The 17426-nt window shown below is 38.7% G+C and overlaps 1 protein-coding gene and 1 long non-coding RNA gene across 2 annotated transcripts in view; both read left to right on the top strand.

Moving 5' to 3' along the window:
- The first annotated feature begins 10600 nt into the window (after positions 1–10600).
- The window catches only part of LOC139774730 (zwei Ig domain protein zig-8), a 91694-nt gene continuing 84868 nt past the window's right edge, over positions 10601–17426 (top strand). The window contains exon 1 of the mRNA XM_071710155.1: positions 10601–11465. The gene's annotated coding sequence lies outside the window, so the exon portion shown is untranslated. The remainder of the gene's footprint in view (positions 11466–17426) is intronic.
- Positions 13344–14267, top strand: LOC139774743 (uncharacterized). Its single transcript, XR_011718661.1, has 2 exons — positions 13344–13608; positions 13680–14267. It is a non-coding gene; the product is annotated as an uncharacterized lncRNA (long non-coding RNA).

The raw sequence follows: 17426 nt of genomic DNA, 5'->3' as shown, positions 1-17426 counted from the left end.
CGTCGCTTAAAAAAAAAAAGGACAAGGAAGGATAAAAGAAAGAGAGAATAAAGAAAAAAAGAAAAGAAAGAAACGAGCGGGCACGTCGTTAGGAGGCGCGTTGTAAAGCTCTGAATATTTCCACGCTCGCTTGCATACTGCATTAATGTCACTCGCACGTTTAGCCTTTCATCGATCAAGCCACGTTGCAGTTTCGAGTGACGATGTCCTCTGCTTCAAAGGGTCCTTTGCCAATGCGGTTACGAGTTTCATCAAAACTTCGGTCCCGCCACGTAGCCGCGATAGCCAGGCCCAGGCCAAGTCCTTGCGTCTCGTAATGCCGTTTTACAACGCTGCATTATCCCACTCTCGATAGCCTGGAAGACGCGCACGTCACCTTTAATATCTCGCCCATTTTAATACCTGCTTTCTCCTGGGATTACGCGGGCGTTAATGAACGCCCGCATGTTTTATAGGTGCGCTGCACTTTCGCGCCGTGCGCGAGGAGAGCAGCATGATTAATTTCGCGTTAGAAATTGGAAATCCGTACCTATGAAAATTGCTAATTAACGATTGCCGAGGTACCGGGTCGCGACGAACGAGAATTTTCGAGGTAGCGCGAAAATATTATGCTTACATTACAGTTTAATGTTCGTCTCTCGTGATAATTGCTGGAATCGTGATAGGCGCGCTCGTTCCCGAAATACGAGAGACGAGAATTCGATTATAATCTGGATCGAGTTACGATAGACGTGCTGTTTTTCACATTTGGATATTCCCTTTTTTTTTTGCGAAAATGTTAAATACGGACGAGTACGTTTCGTGAAATAGATACTTTCATTAATAAACGTAAACGAAATCTATAATATTATGCATAATATATAGATCGTGGATCACGGGATTTTAACAGGAGTTTATAAAATCGGGACTTATACGTTTTCGCGTGTGACATTTTCAGTTTACAGTCGTGTTAGAAAAATAAGAATAAATCATTTTGACGCAAAGTCGCTACACACCGTTTATATTCTCATCACGCAGTCAATAATTCTGTTATCATGTGTGTGTGCGTGTGTGGACGCCGTATTCTCGATAATTCTCCGCGAAATACGTCAATCTTCGGGTAGAGCCGAGCCCGAGAGCGATCCTTAATACTGATAAACTAGAAAGCAGGCCGGGTCGACCGGGGGTCGTTATTTCGGATGGTGCCGGGTCGTTAATAAATTTGTGTTTACGGTGTCTAGCATGTTGCAGGAGTATTTTTACCCCTTTATCCAACGCGTGTTGTCGCGGCCGTGCAACCTCCCGTCACGGACATAAATATTCCGTCGTCGACGTTCAAGCTGATCTTGATATTATTTGCAATCTCGTAAACGAAATCATTTGAGTTTAATCGCGCTAGAGAGTATTACTTCATATCTTATCCCCTTTCTAATTCTGTTTTTTTTTCCCAAAAGAAGAGATTGATTTTATTTATTAACTTTAATGAGATAGATGTATAATACGTTTGTAAAGTAACTTAGGTAAATGAGTCGAATGTGTTATTAATTTATTTATACAAATAATATTTATTAAGATAATCAATATCATAGATCATTTATTATATATTGTTTTCAAAAATATTAGCTTAATCGTTAATAGATCGATTGGCAAAAGTCGGTCGTGCAGATTTACATATATAGTATGGTACGTGGTAGAATTTAAAGTTTTTAATTCGTATCGGTTATAAAATTGCCTAGGTTGAAACTTGTAAGTTGTATGTTATGTTCTTGAATGATTATACTGCTGAAGTTGAAGTGTTATTTAGGGCAAGAAAGTTCAACATGCAGCTTTATGTATGTACATATTGTGTAGAGGAAATTTGACGAAAGAATAGTATATATTTGGCATCTATAATAGTATGTAGACGAATTCTATTCTAGTTACTGGCCACACGCTGTAAATGGTGCAAATTGGTGCTAAATATTTGCATTTTATCGTACACGATATTGCAGTCGAGCATTTATAACGGCGCGGCGCCGCGATATATACATGGGAAAATGTTTAATTATTAAATTGTTATCAATACGCGGGAGCCCACGTTTTATTTAATTAGTCGGAATCGATTGGCGTCGTAATGCGCGAGAGAGGTGGCGGCAATATTGCGTTAAACGGCACTTCGACGACGGCGCGGCGTCCGAATTTAATTGCGAATCGTAAGGCATAATTTTGCAGTTATCGCAATACGGCGCGTCGCGCGCGCTCACCATCGGGTCGCATACCAACGCGGTATGCGACCGCGTTGTTAAACCCGCAATAATCTCAACTCGTTCCCGAAGTGAACGAGACAGGGATGCTGCCCTGCGAGATTCCACACCCGCGGGTTTCGACACTGGAGGGCTCGCCCACAGCGAGCAACGGTACGCGCCCGTCCTTTGCATTGTGGCCGGGTTAATGCTCGACGTCTGCTGCCCCATACCGTCGTGCCAACCAGTAGGACTTCGAATTACAATGGAAGCATGAGAACCCGGGAACCTAGACATGCGACACGGTTGCTCGATTGGGGTCTGTGCAGCGTGTTGCGAAGTGCTCGCGTCAGGCGTCTCTTTGTGTACACCACCTACCTATCGTGCAAATCGCACGAAAACTGCCGCGATTCCTCTCGTAACGTTCGAACGCGATGTAACTGCAGCTCAACGAGTGGCACGATTTCGTTACTGGCTTAACACGAAATTCTTGCGCGTAAGCGAGATATTACCGATGGTTTGTGATAAACATGATGGACATTATACGATTATTAAGGGATAGACTTCCCCTACGTTACATTGTTTGCTTTTGTAATTTTTGATGCTTAGATCCTTTATAATATTTGCAACGTAATTGCATAATTTTGTCAAGATTGCTAGGTGCAGTTTTAAGACAAAAGGAAACTCTTGAATCGGTAAGTGCAATGTTGAACCAAGAAACGATCGACCTCGTTTTGCTATTATATACTGACAGGGATGTAAAAGAGACTGGCGTCTATCTGACAACGCGCCGTGGAAGATCGATCAAAACTAAGAAGATGAAATTTTTCATCGACGACCCCTTGCTTCTGAATACTAAAATTGAGCATAATGCAACTTTCAGGAAGTGAAGGAGAAAAAGAGAGAGCGAGAGAGAATGGAGAGAAAGACAGAGAAAGACAGAAAATTTATGTTCTCATTTATAATTTTCTTTTTGTAGCAAACTGATTTTGCAAATTCTCGATCACGATGACTGCTGTTTGCTAATTCTTAATACATAATGTATTTTGACGACATTTTACGAGAGTCTGAATTGTAAAACTGCGAGAGATGCTGAAGATACGACAACACACACAAATAGTTTCCAGTAACGTGATAAGATAAGTAATTTGCATACCAAAATTTCCAACTTTAGTATCAAGTAGTAAAACAATTCAGGCACACATATTGCTGTAACCGTACCTCATATAAAATAGGTAATTTGATGACACCATTGTCGAACTTTGCTACTCACCTCACTTGTTTCAATATATAATACTTTCGATTTTAACTCAAGACTACAGTTTGAAGTGTGTCTAATATAGTCGGATAAAGCTATACAAAATATAAAGATCTTACAGGAAGCAACTTTGATGTTAATAATTTCGTAAACTTTCTTAATAATTGCGGCAGCTGTTTAACGCATTTAAGATTGAGTAAATGCCAGATTTTATTTACCATATTCTTTTGGAGAAGAATGCAAATTTTTCTTAGAATTTGATCTAAGTGAATGTGGTCGCATAGACGACGAAGGATTTTCGTATCTCGAGGGGCTAAATAATTTGGAACATATAAACATTCTATGTATATACCTATAACAACTGAACGTCTTTGCAAAATACTGCAAAATAATCAACGGATGCGTGAGTTATATTCGTTTCATATAGAAGACGCAGTTGTGACAGAATTGGGAAATTCGTGTCGTGACTTGGAAGTAATATATACACTGTACGCAGATGATATTACATCTCAGGGTATTAATGCTCTTGCTAACTGTAAGAATTTACAACGAGTGAACCTTGATCTGTAAGTGTGTGTGCTACATTTTCTTTTAAAATACACATTATTGTATTCTTTATTGAAATTTGTTTGCTTCTCTTGCGAGCATCTTGAAAAAGTTACATGAATTTTTTCTTCGCAATTAAAATACTGTACTAATTATATGATTTTTGTAGCAGATGTGATTGGGAGATGCCAGTTATTGATGACATATTTAGATTACTTTCTTCTTATCAACACTTGCAAGAAATTTATTTGTGCAATGGTGTCCTCACTGATCATAAGTTGAAATTATTAGGGCAGTGCAGGCACTTAAAAAAGTTATTTCTTGTGAAAATTGATATACCTGATAATTATTCTGTTATTTTGAAACAATTTCCTAAACTGCAGGAGTTTTATCTCGCCTGTAATATAAGTGATCAATTAGTTAATAATATAGTTGATCAATGGAAGGAAAGATATCCGTATGTGTCCGTCTATACATACGACTGCGACAACTGATAATTTGAATAATTTTTGTTTACTTTTGTTTACATATATATTTACAAATGAAGTTTATGTCTACTATTTTAAAATATAAAAATTATTAATTTTAACTTCAGTAAAATAAATTTTTCTTTTTAAACATAAATACAAGTTGAGCCGGAGAACGTCCTTAAAAATAAAATAGGTATTTTTCATATTTTTTCTATATTTCTATATTCCATAAATCTTAAGGTTCCTTGATCGGTCAAGGAAGGTTTATGAAATGTAGAATAAGGAACAAGGAATCCTTATCCTCAAGGAAGGACTATGAATACGGCTATTAGAGGCTGGCAAATACGATCTTTCCTCAATTAACAAAGATCAAGATTGGATTGTTGCTAGTACATTGAATTAGGCCAATCGGCGGAGAAATTAGGAGGATCCGGTCATCCAAAACAGTTGGCCCCTGCTTCCGCATCGCCGCTATTGTCTGAGGCGCAGCCGTCGGCTGCAAACTCCCCGTCAGCGGGACTTCGCGGTGTTCCGCGGATGACCCGCTCGTCACTAATATGGCAGACGACTGCTGCGTTTTCTTCTGCCTTCGCATCTCGCGCCGCTTCGCTAATCGCTCGGCGTGCTCGAGTTCGTACACCGTGCGTGTCCTTTGTCGGGCTTTTCGCGCTGCCCTCCGTCTGCTTGTGCTCCTCGTCGCGAACGTGAAACTTTCTTCCCGTTGTACTTGCATACGGACTTTGCTGCAGTCCGTCTGCACTCTATCTGGAACCAATCGAAGAAAATCTTTTTAACAAAATAGGCCGCCCACCCATCACGCCATTGGTTTTATCTAAACACGTTTTGAATTCATTGTCGCACGAACATTTATTTCCAAAGAGAATACAAAAATATATCGGGCGGCAGTGTGGTCTAGTGGTAGAGCGCCAGACTCGTAATCTGAGGAACCAGGTTCGAGTCCACTAGAGCCATGGAACAAGTTGTGGGGTTGATGGGATCTATGATAATGGGGTTTTGTTTAGGTTTTTATTGAATTTTATGATTTTTAGCCTATTTTTTGAGGAACAAAACCGGACGTGATGGGGTTATTTGGACTCCGGATTCGGTTTCAGCATGCTCGATTACATATAGTAAGGTGGGTCAGGTCCCCGCAAACAAAATTTCGATTTTTTTTGTGGAGCTGTGATAATCGATTAGGGATATCTTTAAACACAAAAAGACGTGTATAAAATATGTATCTGATACACCGGCTATTCTGCGCGACTAAAAAGAAACGTATTATTCTTTATATTCTTTAAAAAAGTCGTACCATTTCATTATATCGATGTCTCTGAAAAATACAATTGTTATATTTATTGCGTGTCAATCACGGTTTATTTCGGGGTTTAATCGGGTTTTCTAAAGACGTGATTGATGGTCCCATTCTCGCCGAAGAGAAAGAGCCTCAAATCCTACGGCGTTCCACGAAAAAATTGATCAGCGAGCGGAGTAATCCGCTGGGCTTATGCGCGACGTATCGTCGGCTACAGGAAAGAACTAAATTGGCCATTATTATCATTGACGTAACACCGTCGCCGTCGACTCTCGCGAACGTCTTTGAGTCAGTCCGACACTTCGATTTAGAAACTCACGTCGCCTGAACTTTCCCATTAACTGGTTAATTTGAATACGTCCCGCGTCGCGGCATGTGACTAACGATCGAGCTCATTGATCTCGGCCTTGATGCATCACGCTTGGTGCTTTAAATGCACCAGGATGGCGCGACCTAGAAACGAATATGGCCTCTTCTCGTTTTCCTTTTCCAAACTTGACGACGTTCGAGAATTCCGCAAATTCTCTTTTCCTCCGCAAATCAGCCACGCTAATTTCGATTAATAATTGCTGATTTTTTATTATCGCTCATTAACGATGTTCTTGATGAATTGAACTTTTTTCGTATATGATTAAAGACTCTCATTAAAGACTTTCGGACTCGGGTTAAAACACTTTTTGTGGGTGTTTACAAGCTTTATTATCAATTATCTACAAATGGCTCAATAATGGCGTTTGCTATTGTGAATATTTCTGACATAAATTCGATGTAAAATATTCATCGTACCGCTTGCAAGATAGCGAATAATAAATAGCAAGATTAATCGGATACCTACCGAATTATATTCGTATAATAATGAAATTCAGTTAGTTTGTTCATATTGATAATTGTTGGTATCTCTTTCAAATCAAATTATAAATTTTCAATCGTAACTACATATTTATAAAAAAGTAATCTAAATTTTTCATGATAAAATGAAAATTTATGTATGCAGATAGTTGCCTATTTAAATGCAAATACCAAATTATTGTTGAATGTAACGATAAGGTTTGAATATTTTAGGTCAAACGAGAAAGTTCTTAAAAGCGCGCATTATTTTTGCTAATTTAATTATTCCTGGTAATATTAAAATTCGTAGCAGAGACGAACAAGGAAAGACTTTTCCTTCTCAAATCGTAAAAGTTGCCGCGGGATAAAGCGACGCAGGCTGCTTGAATGACATAAGGCATACGCGAGTTTGAGATTGGGATGGAGAACATCGGCATGGAGATAGCGCGATAATGAATTCGATCATCGTGAAGAATTTCAATGAGGAGGCGCATCGGCGCCAAATCAGTCGCGGGAAAGAGAGGCTAAGAGAGATCCTAACGTAAAAGAACTTTTCAATCTCTTCTCGTGGTCCTGCGAAGGATGAAAGGATCTCGTAAATCGTACGATTCGATTTACGTCTTTCTTCAGAGCCCAATGTTTCTGCTCCCTCCCTTCTTGTGCCCTCACGAGCGAACTAGGAAGCCCCCGGTTGGTGTCACGCGAAGGTAAAGAGGGTAAATTAGTCCTAGACATTCACTTTAACGAGAGTAAACGTGCTCTCGAGTACAAAGTACCCTTAAGACAGCTAAAGCACTATTTGGCCATTTTCAGTTGACTAATATGCGAAACTCTTTAAATCGATTAAATTTCTTTAAAGGAGCAGCTCTCTCTTCTATTTGCATTTATATCTAATTTTTGTAAACTAAGAATAATTTAATTGATCAATTTCTCACATACAATAAATCCATCATTAAAAGATTTTTATGATGCAATTTTGTTAATATTTCTAAAAAAGCGCGCGATGTAAATATAAACGGTGCAAGATTATATTTTTATCGACTAGCGAATACCGACAGCGAATGTAATTTAATTTATAATTACGAAGAGAGATATTTCTTATGTTGACCCTTGTAAATTTACATTAATTTTCTTCCAATTGAATTCATTTTTTCTGTGATGAGAGATTTAGGTCGCATATTAAAACAGAAAAATCTGTTATCTGAATTTTATATGCAAGTGACGTTTAACCTATAGTGGATAGATTCAAAGACTAGTATTTAACAAGAATTAGCATCTAATTTGCAAGTCTGCATTTATAAATGCGTTTATTAGTGTCAGCTTTTTATTAGCTTTTACAAATTATGCAACAGTACGATAAATCGTCTTTTCACAATGAAGTTTTATCGTATTTCTCGTGGTAATGGCACTTCTTTGTACGGCGGGGGGCTAAATTTAAGGGAAACGACCGACCGTCAGATATAGGAGACAAGCAGCAATATGTGGAATACACTTCATATCGTGGCCGCGGTTACAATAGAATAATTTTAAAGAGCTATTTAACAATTCACTTTGTTGCAATCGCGCGATGTAAAATGATCTGGGGGTTTAGTCAAAGAGAACTAGGGCGCAGTCAATCGGGGGAGGAAACGTGCCGATTGGAAGGGTGAGAGCGAAAGCGGGAGGAAAAGGTAGAAATACATGAGGCAACCGGTATACCTGCAGCGAGCGAATCAATAGCTTCCTCGTAAAGATCTCCGTAAAAAACACGTCCAAAGCGGGGGAGTTTCTTTGCACGGGTAATGCTATCACGTAGCTAGCCTCGTAATCGGAATTGCGAATTTAACGAACCTCCGATTTTGAATTAATTCAGGGAAACGACGACGTATTAAATTCCTTTAATCTCGAATCCTCGAGAGTCGGGGGCGTTCCGGCAATCCTGGGGAGTCGGTTACCACAATCGCGGTGGAATATCGACAATAAAACGAGCTGTCGTTCATTCTCGTTACCGTGACAAATAATAATCTCGCGTCGCCGATCCCCGATGTAAGCCGAGAAAAACACTACGGGGACACCGTATATCTCCGACCGGCGTTTATCGCGCGTTACCCCGGGACAGCATAGCGACCTAAAACCTACTGCCAACGAAGAGAAGCGGCGCTGTCGTAAGAAATATTAAGGGTTGGCTGGGAAAAAAAAAAGAAAAGCTTCGAACCGGATGTTCGAATGGTCCATAAAATACGATGGTTGAATTGGCCCGAATTCTATGACGCGCGCCAGGACGGCGGTGTGAAAAATGTTCCAGCGGTGCCGCGATCGAAATGAAACGATCGCATTATTACTTGGGTGTGGTAGAAGTTATACCGAAGGTCTCAGGTTTACCGCAGCTCTACGGAGCTTTATTCCCGACCCGCAATCGAATTCCCTTTTTCTTAACAAAACTGTCGAGACATCGATAATTCTTCAGTCGCGCGAATAAAACTTTAGTGCTTTAAATACAGACGGAAAATTCCGACGTACAGATATAATTTAATCGCGAAGAATATTAATTTAAAGTCTCGTCAGAAAGATTTTATGTTAATTAATTTTATGCTAATATTAAAAAGATTACGAATTATGCTATTTAAATAGAAAGAACGTTATTATATATATTCACAATTTTAATCAGTCATCAAAGCTGGGGCATTAAGAGATACGTGGTCTTGTATCTCGCGTTTGTTGCGTCATATCGGACAACGGACAACTCGTTTGTTTTCTATCTGGCAAAAATTCGGAATTTAGGTTCAACCGAATATTTTCGCTGGTAACCTACTGTTTGGTAACGTATGGTATGGAAAATGAAAACTCGCTCTAGCCGACCTCGCGGCGCAGTTTTTCGAAGCATGGCGCACGGAAGCATTTTTCCGGGGATGCTCGCGCACACGACATTTTCAAGAAATTACCTCGCGCAATTTTCTACCTTTCGCCCGTGCCTTTTACTACCTGGATAGAAAATGATTTTGTATTTTACCGGCGAATTTGTACCGTGACATGCGCTGATACGATGCTAGAATTATTCAACAAATTATGACCCATGAACTCTATCCGTAATAAATATTTTTTAAAAGAGGTGCATACACATACGACTCGTATAAATTTGACTTTCAACAAAAATCGGACTTTATTAAAATTCTCTTTGAACATGTAAAGTGATAAATAAAATAAATAAATTTAATAAAAGTGATTTGATGACAATATATTAAACCTTTTCAAAAGAAATGAAATTTAATTGTCTGCAGCATATTCTTCATTTCTGGATTGCGATCGAATAATTTGCGAAACGTTCAGACATGAAAAAGACATTAAACATCTGAGAAAATAACAATTTTATTGAGTACATACTAAAAAATAACTAAGTTTTTTTGAAAAAAGTAAGCTGTTTTATTTTACTTTTAAGCACAACAAAATATGAAGAATAAATAAGTGTAATGAATATGTAATATGAATATATAATTCTTGAAAAACAAAGATTATACTCTTTAATTTAATAAGTAAACAAAAAATCTTTCTTCCTCGATAGAAAAATGATTTCTGAAAGAAAAGGTCGAAAAATCTTCTTTTAATTTAATTTGTTTGTAATAAAGAAAGAACTAAGAGAATGGCTCGGCACTGATTGGTCAAAGAACCAAGAATGGCGATTAAGCTAGAAAAATTCTTAGGGTACCGCGCGTATTCCGCTATCGACCGGGAATAAGGTAGGTGATCGCGACGCAAATAGAAAGGGGTAAATGGAGAAGGACAGGCGGGTTGTAGGACACACACGTATAGGGACGAGGAAGGAGGCGCAAGGGTGGCAAGAAAAGAGAGTAGTGGTTTCCTCGTCAAAAAAGATGAAGTCAACGCGCGGTTTCGGGGAGGGTGGCTGGCTGCACACGGGGGGGCCGAGTCCGCGGCGACGATGCGAGGGCGGGGGTGCGTTCTTTAAGGTAGGGGGCATGCGCGGACGTCCGGGGGTGCAGAGCGGCTCTCGGAGGTTAGTCGCTTGCCAACATCACGACGTGCCGCTCGTGCCTCGCGATCGTTGAATTTACACGCACTCGCTTGTCACCCCTTTCCACCCTCGTCGTCGTAGTCGTGCGCTGTCATCTCCGCTCGTCGGCGTTCAATTTGTCACCGGTCCGGCACTGATCGAAAGGAAATATATCGTCCGCTCTTTCTAGTTTACTTTTCGGCGGTGGAATTCTTCGCGAATCGAATCACGAATCCCATCAAACTGCGATTTCGAATTTGTCGGAAACAACGCGTATTTTTTTTTTATTACGACGATCTCGTGCGCGCATTTTGCGGATGCAACAGTGTATCGGGAAAGTGCTCCGATCGATCCGTTAAAATGTGGATCGCGCTGTCGCGATCGCGAACGAGGAACGATTGACGGGTTAGTGACTTATCCGCCGAGGGACTTCTCGCTCGAGCGAAAACGTTTGTTCTTCGGCGATCGATGGTGATCTTCGATCATCAAGGTGACTGATCGCGGTGTGATGACGGAGAGAATGTGGGCGCGGATGCGCGTTCACTCCCGGGACCAATTTTCGCGACTCGGATAAGCAGTGCCGCGTCCTCGACGAGGAGCTGATCTGTCGCGAGGTTCGCGGAACCAGAAGTGACTGCATTGCGTGCGTGTCATCGTCATTGCGGTAAACGGCGCGTAAAAGTGCGCGTGGAACGACTCGCATCACGACGAACGGTCCCCAGGTCTCTCTGTTTGAGTCGAGGAGAATCGCAGTGTGTTTCCCAGCGGCGATTTGGATGCTGTGTCCGGAGTACACGGCGCAGGGACGCGATCTCGCCCTTCAGGAAATTCGCCGTGTCCGAAAAGTGTAGTTCCGAGATCCGTAAGTGAAATTCATCTCCGTTCCTTTTATATCGGTGTGTACGGATACGTATATTATCGAGAATCCCTTTGTGAAGTGAACGTACGAGATTTTTTTTAAAAAGAGGCGTGTCTACGGCGGTCCTACAGCGGGATCTAATTCTTCAGTAATCCTTTGAATGGTGCGACGAACGTCCAGCCATTGACCAAATCACTTAGCCGAGTCCATTTTATCGCGGCTATAATTAATAAGTTTATAATTAATAAGTAATAAGTTTACAATTAATAAGTTTTGTCCATAAAAATAATAGCTCTGTATTTTATACTTACGCTTTTATTGTTAAACTTTTCTTTCTTGTAGAGAGAATTTTTAGGAAGTTGATTGGAAGTGAAAACGGGTTAAAGTAAAAAGAGTGAAAAATATCTTTAAATTAAATTTCTAAATAAACCAAATAAGTCGATTCCTAATTATCCTTTACATATTAAAACAAAATTTTAATGCGCGTTACAATATTAAAACTTTAAGTAACGCGTTCATAATTTACGGAATTTATAAAACAGATTTTCAATTTTGATATTATCAATTTTCTCTGTAATTGTGCTAACATTAGTACGCTCTTCTCATGATTTACAATCATTTCATTCCGTGATCAGTATAGAGTAAATTTTATTAAATTTAATATAACTTTATTTAACTAATTTAATTAAATCTTATTGAATTTTGCATGTCGTTCCTTTGTGAAATTGGATGTATTTTAAGACTAATTGTATTGAAGCGTATTCAGTGGGGGCTAATAAACAGAGGGAGCGGAATTGATGTTGTGCCAAATATATCGTACTAATAACAATACAATGAGAGGCATGTGGACGTATCCATATGAAGAATTAATGACGCTTGTGGTTAAAAGGACGCAACAATAATAGCAACAATTTCGGTAGCGTTTTGGCATAATAATAACAATAGAACTCTCAATAGAACGGTGCTCGCTGACGGGCGGCGACGTTGCCGGCTGATAGATTGAAATACGCATTATTGCGTTATCGCGACCGGCGAGCGATAATATTTATCTGCGGAAACAGCAATGGAAAATTTTTGCTCGATCTTCTAATTGAATTTTACGTTATTTCCGCGCAACGACGTTATTGCACGATGATGAGCGAGCGCGGGAGACGACAACGTCGACGGACTCGATTTGCACTCCAGGACGAAAAACGTAATACAATTTATCAGCGACGCCGCGCGCCGTGCGAATTTCGGTGCCGAATATGCAATCGACTGTACACGCTGAATATGCAATGCGTTCCTCCAACTTATATCTTTTGCGGAAGGAATTTTATTGGACGGCGCGGCGGCTCTCGGACGCTTTGCGCAATAAAAATGTTCAAAGCTAATCGATTACCTTATTGAGCCGAGTTTAGATCCACGTTTTTAGCGTTTCGTTTGCCTACGGACTTTGCGTACGATGCACTACTGAAATTAGTCATGCAGAGAGAAACGTGATTAAAATATTCAAGCCGGTATAATATAACTTCAGTTGATCATAGTGAGTGTTACCTGCATTTTTATTTTGTTTGAGCGTATATAAATTTTAGAGACAACTTTCGGCACGAATATATTTTAAAATTCAAGCAATAATTAGTCTATTTTTCTCAATTGATTTTGACGTTGTATCCACTAATAATAATTAATATTTTTTCTTCTAAAGATGAGATATTTAAAACAGAAGTCGTTTTTGTTCGACCCAATAACTGGCCAGAAAATTAATATATTTAAACTCACAACGTTTCGGCCATAATTTCGGCCCTTATCAAGTGAGAAAATTAATCAAGCCATACATCCTCAAAAACCACGTACAAAATATCCATTACGTTGCTGACATCGTGCCCTAACTACGTCATACATACGTAAAGCTAAAAAGTGATTATATTTATATATAAGAACAAAAAAGTGGCATTAATTTGAACAAGGACACAGAGTATCTGGATGAGTCATATAACGGTATTCTTAGCGAACTCACCGACATCTAACTATTTCTTATTATTGCGAAGACTAACCTTCGCGGTTAACCTAATGTGAATGCGCGTCATTATTATTTGAGACGTATAGGAGTGAACATCGATCACGAGAGCACTTAGTTTCGGACCACGATTCAATTCTGTAATATGTAAGTCCATACGGAGATTATTTTTAACAACCACATAGACGTCCTCCCACTATCGTGATATCGAATTTCAGAACGTTTTATACGTGACTACAACGTTGATGGACATAAGATTCTCTGCCTTTTTAACTGCTGACTTGGTTCGTTTTCGCCAACCAACGAATAATAGATCATGGACTCATCACTGACTGCATACTTGCAAATTGACTCTAGACATTCTCATATTTATAATTTTACAATTTACAATAGATTCACAGATATTTATTTATATACAATTTTATTACTTATATACAATTTTACTTTTAATATTTAATGCTCTCATGTTAGATGTGACTCCAGATGGCTTTGTCATTTGCTTTCGAAAAACGGCTACTTTTATTTATTTTTTACTGTATTACTTTTTAACAGGTTAATTTTTCACTTTGCGCGACTCTATGTATTTTTGTAATTTATAACGGCTGAAGAAGACCCTGTGCGGTTGAAACGTTCCGTTGTATATAGGTATGTTTATTAAATTAACTTTATATTGACATCTTTGTTTTTGCTCGATTGTTGGCCCTTGTTTCTTATTTATATATAAGAATAAGTTGCTTTTATCATATAAACTGAATTTTAAAATAAAATAAATTTTATCAATAATAATTAAGAATATTTTACCTGTAGTTTGTATTGTACCAATTATTTTAATTTTCTCACCTTTTCTTAATTCAAGGTCACGATAAACTTCGTCAAAATTAATTATGTGGGTCTCTAACTTATACTCCCCATCCGTCAGAGACCCACAACCAATTGATTTGTTTAATTTATTGTTATAAATTGTAGCAAAGTTTGTCTTGATGTAACCCTCTAAGACTAAGAAATAGATATTTAGAAAGTGTTAAAAGAAAATTATATTTTATATTTTGATTATTTTATAAATAAATAAATATGCATATATAATATATATGTTGCGACACCCTGTCCGTGACTGGGCTGGAATGCGCTATGGAATAAGATATTTAGTACATTGACTTACATCTATTTATAATCTATTTATAATTGGCATTGAATATAATATAATATTTAATCAAATGTGTGAAAGGTTTGTTTTAACATTGGAACAAAACGTAAAGAACACACCGCGATCTGCGCTGTTAAATTCGTAGTGTCCAAATTATACTCAATTCGAGTAAGTTTTAATTATTCTTATAGGTCGCCAATACTATAATTCAATATATGGTTAATTTAACTGAACCAATGAAGTTAAAATAATAAATTTTGACAAACATGGCAGTTAAAAAATGTTATTTAACTCAAGGTATTGGTAATATTTATCCTTTAATACCTATATTTAACGGTGCACCGAAAGGTACCTAATGTTTGAAAGGAAGTTTTATGAGACCCCGGCTATTGTCACATCTGCGATACGTGCATGGGATTTAGGTTGTAGTGAACACGCGAAATAAGCTATTCTTACAATTTTACTTATCTCTATTCGCGAGACGTAATTTCGTGAATTTTACCGTCCATCGATCGCGTTTCTCTGTGTCATTTCGGTGTACGCGTGTCGCGATCCGTGCCATAGAAACGGGCAATATTTTCTGACACAATAGAGAGCCAGTCGTGGAGATTACGCGCAGCTTCGTTCGATAACGTAGCTTTGGTGTTAAGCGTAGAATTTTTCCGTCGGACGGCCTTCTCCGAGCGATGCCGTAACGAATCGTCCCGGTGCGGTGGATGTTGCGAGTCCATCAGCGGCGCGCAGCGGACTTGTTAAAACGAGTAATTAACAGGCGCCTATTATCGGCTTGTTGCGTGGCACTGGGGGTGTCAGCGATTCTTCATTGAAACGTTATTTAATCACTTGCATTACGTGCTCTGCTCGTTACCATTTCTAGCGTGAAATGAATCGATTTACGAAATAAAAGAAAAAAACAAAGATAAAGTGAAGGTTCTTTTGATACGCAGTTATCTGATAAACAATAGGCTATACTAGAAGCATAAGCGCGGAAAAAAATTTGTGATTAATTAAATCGTATGTCAATTGAATTAATAATTTCGATAAGATCAATTCCTGGAAAACAATTTAATTAGAGAGGTGGCGTAAAGGATTAGTTGTAAGTACTATAAACTTCATGTTGTTTTATTTTATGTTGCTGGAAACAAACAATGCTTTTATTTATATTTTTCTGAAAAAACTTTTGAACGGTTTTATATACCCTTCACGCTGCAGAGTGAAACCCTTCTGTAGAAGCAATTAATGATTTAATATTTTGAAAACGCAGACAACGCGCTAGTGGAAAATTGTATGACTTTGTTAAACCTCGATTTTCACGTATTGATATTCTATGACAAATGAATTAGTTTCCGACCATTTGAAACAAAATATGTTATAGATATTTTTATTGTGGTTATGAATTGTTTTCTCAGATTTTCAAGCGAGATGATAAGAATTATAATACTGATATAGAAACAGCGATAAATTTCTTATACAATTAAAATTTTATACAGCCGGGCAGGAAGAACATTTTAAAATGTTGGTTTAAATTATATATGAAAATGTTCAGACATTTAGATTTTTTTATTGTCATAATGTCATACATTTAAATTACTAAGTATTCAATTCCCATATAATATGTGTTATGTTAATTACCTTCTCAGGGCTATTGCCGCGTTAAAGACGCTTCTGGCCATTCGACGCATTCACTGTATAAAGCAGTTATGCAAATTAAATTAATAATAACGCAGCTGGCAAACCGGACTTTACCGGATCGCGATCTAATTGTTTCGCAGGTCATACCGATGACGTTCTGTGAGACCGGATCGTGTGGGAACGAGAGGGAAGGAGGGAGGAGGGCGCAATTAATTACTTTGATTATGATTAGCCGTGCGTTATGCAAATCGCTTAGAGAGGTAGATGCACAACCGATATTCGCCACTTTGCTAATTGCCCTTCGATTCGCTAGTGGTTTTAACGCGTGTGAAATAGTGTGAATGCAAAACTCAATTCGAACATATCCGCTATTAAGTGCGAACATCATTACATATATTCTGCACGGTTGTAGAAATAATTTATAATCGTCAGAGTACCGAAGCACCAAAAATATATGTTAAATATCTATATATATAAATAGATTCATGAAAATTACAAATAGTAATTGCAATGAATAGTTTAATTCCACATAGGCACATCCTCACATCTTGTAATTCTGTTTCACTGTGATTAATCATCACCTACCAGAGGTTGCTGATCTCACATTTCAATAGATACCGTTTTCCGCGATTATAATTCAAAACGTTATCGAGTCACTGAGCGAGTAACTTACGGCGTGACAGCCGAGGTAATGCAGAATGAGAAGATGATCGATTAAGCTATTTTCAAGTTTCCCGATACGCGCGCACGCTTCGCAATTCAAATTGCGCGAGACTGATGCCGTGCGCCTCATTTTCCCGGACGTGAAGTGCCAAGATATTCGAGGAGATGATCGACTGTGCCCTGCCATTCTCTTTCGTCTTCGTTAATTTCCGTGCGCCTCGCTCTTGTGTGTGTGTGTGTGTGTGTGTGTGTGTGTGTGTGTGTGTGTGTGTGTGTGTGTGTGTGTGTGTGTGTGTGTGTAACAGGCCGCTACGGCATTTCCCGACAGAATTAGGACCTAGCTGTCCATTCTCCGCACTCAACACAAGTGCGACCTGTAGGGAACTAGCCGTCATAAAAAATTCCATTTCACGCTAGCACGAGTGAGGAGCAATAATGGCATACCAACCCTTTGCCAGGATTTCTTTTTTTCCTCTAATGTCGTGACATGACCGACAAGAATTATGAGGGACACGTGCGCCCGTTT

Source organism: Temnothorax nylanderi, unplaced genomic scaffold (assembly GCF_030848795.1).
Source record: "Temnothorax nylanderi isolate EJ_2023f unplaced genomic scaffold, tnyl_v1.0 TNYL_tig0086_pilon, whole genome shotgun sequence".
NCBI lineage: Eukaryota > Metazoa > Arthropoda > Insecta > Hymenoptera > Formicidae > Temnothorax > Temnothorax nylanderi.
Note: the sequence above shows the minus strand (reverse complement) of the source record. Positions and strands in the feature narration are given on the sequence as shown.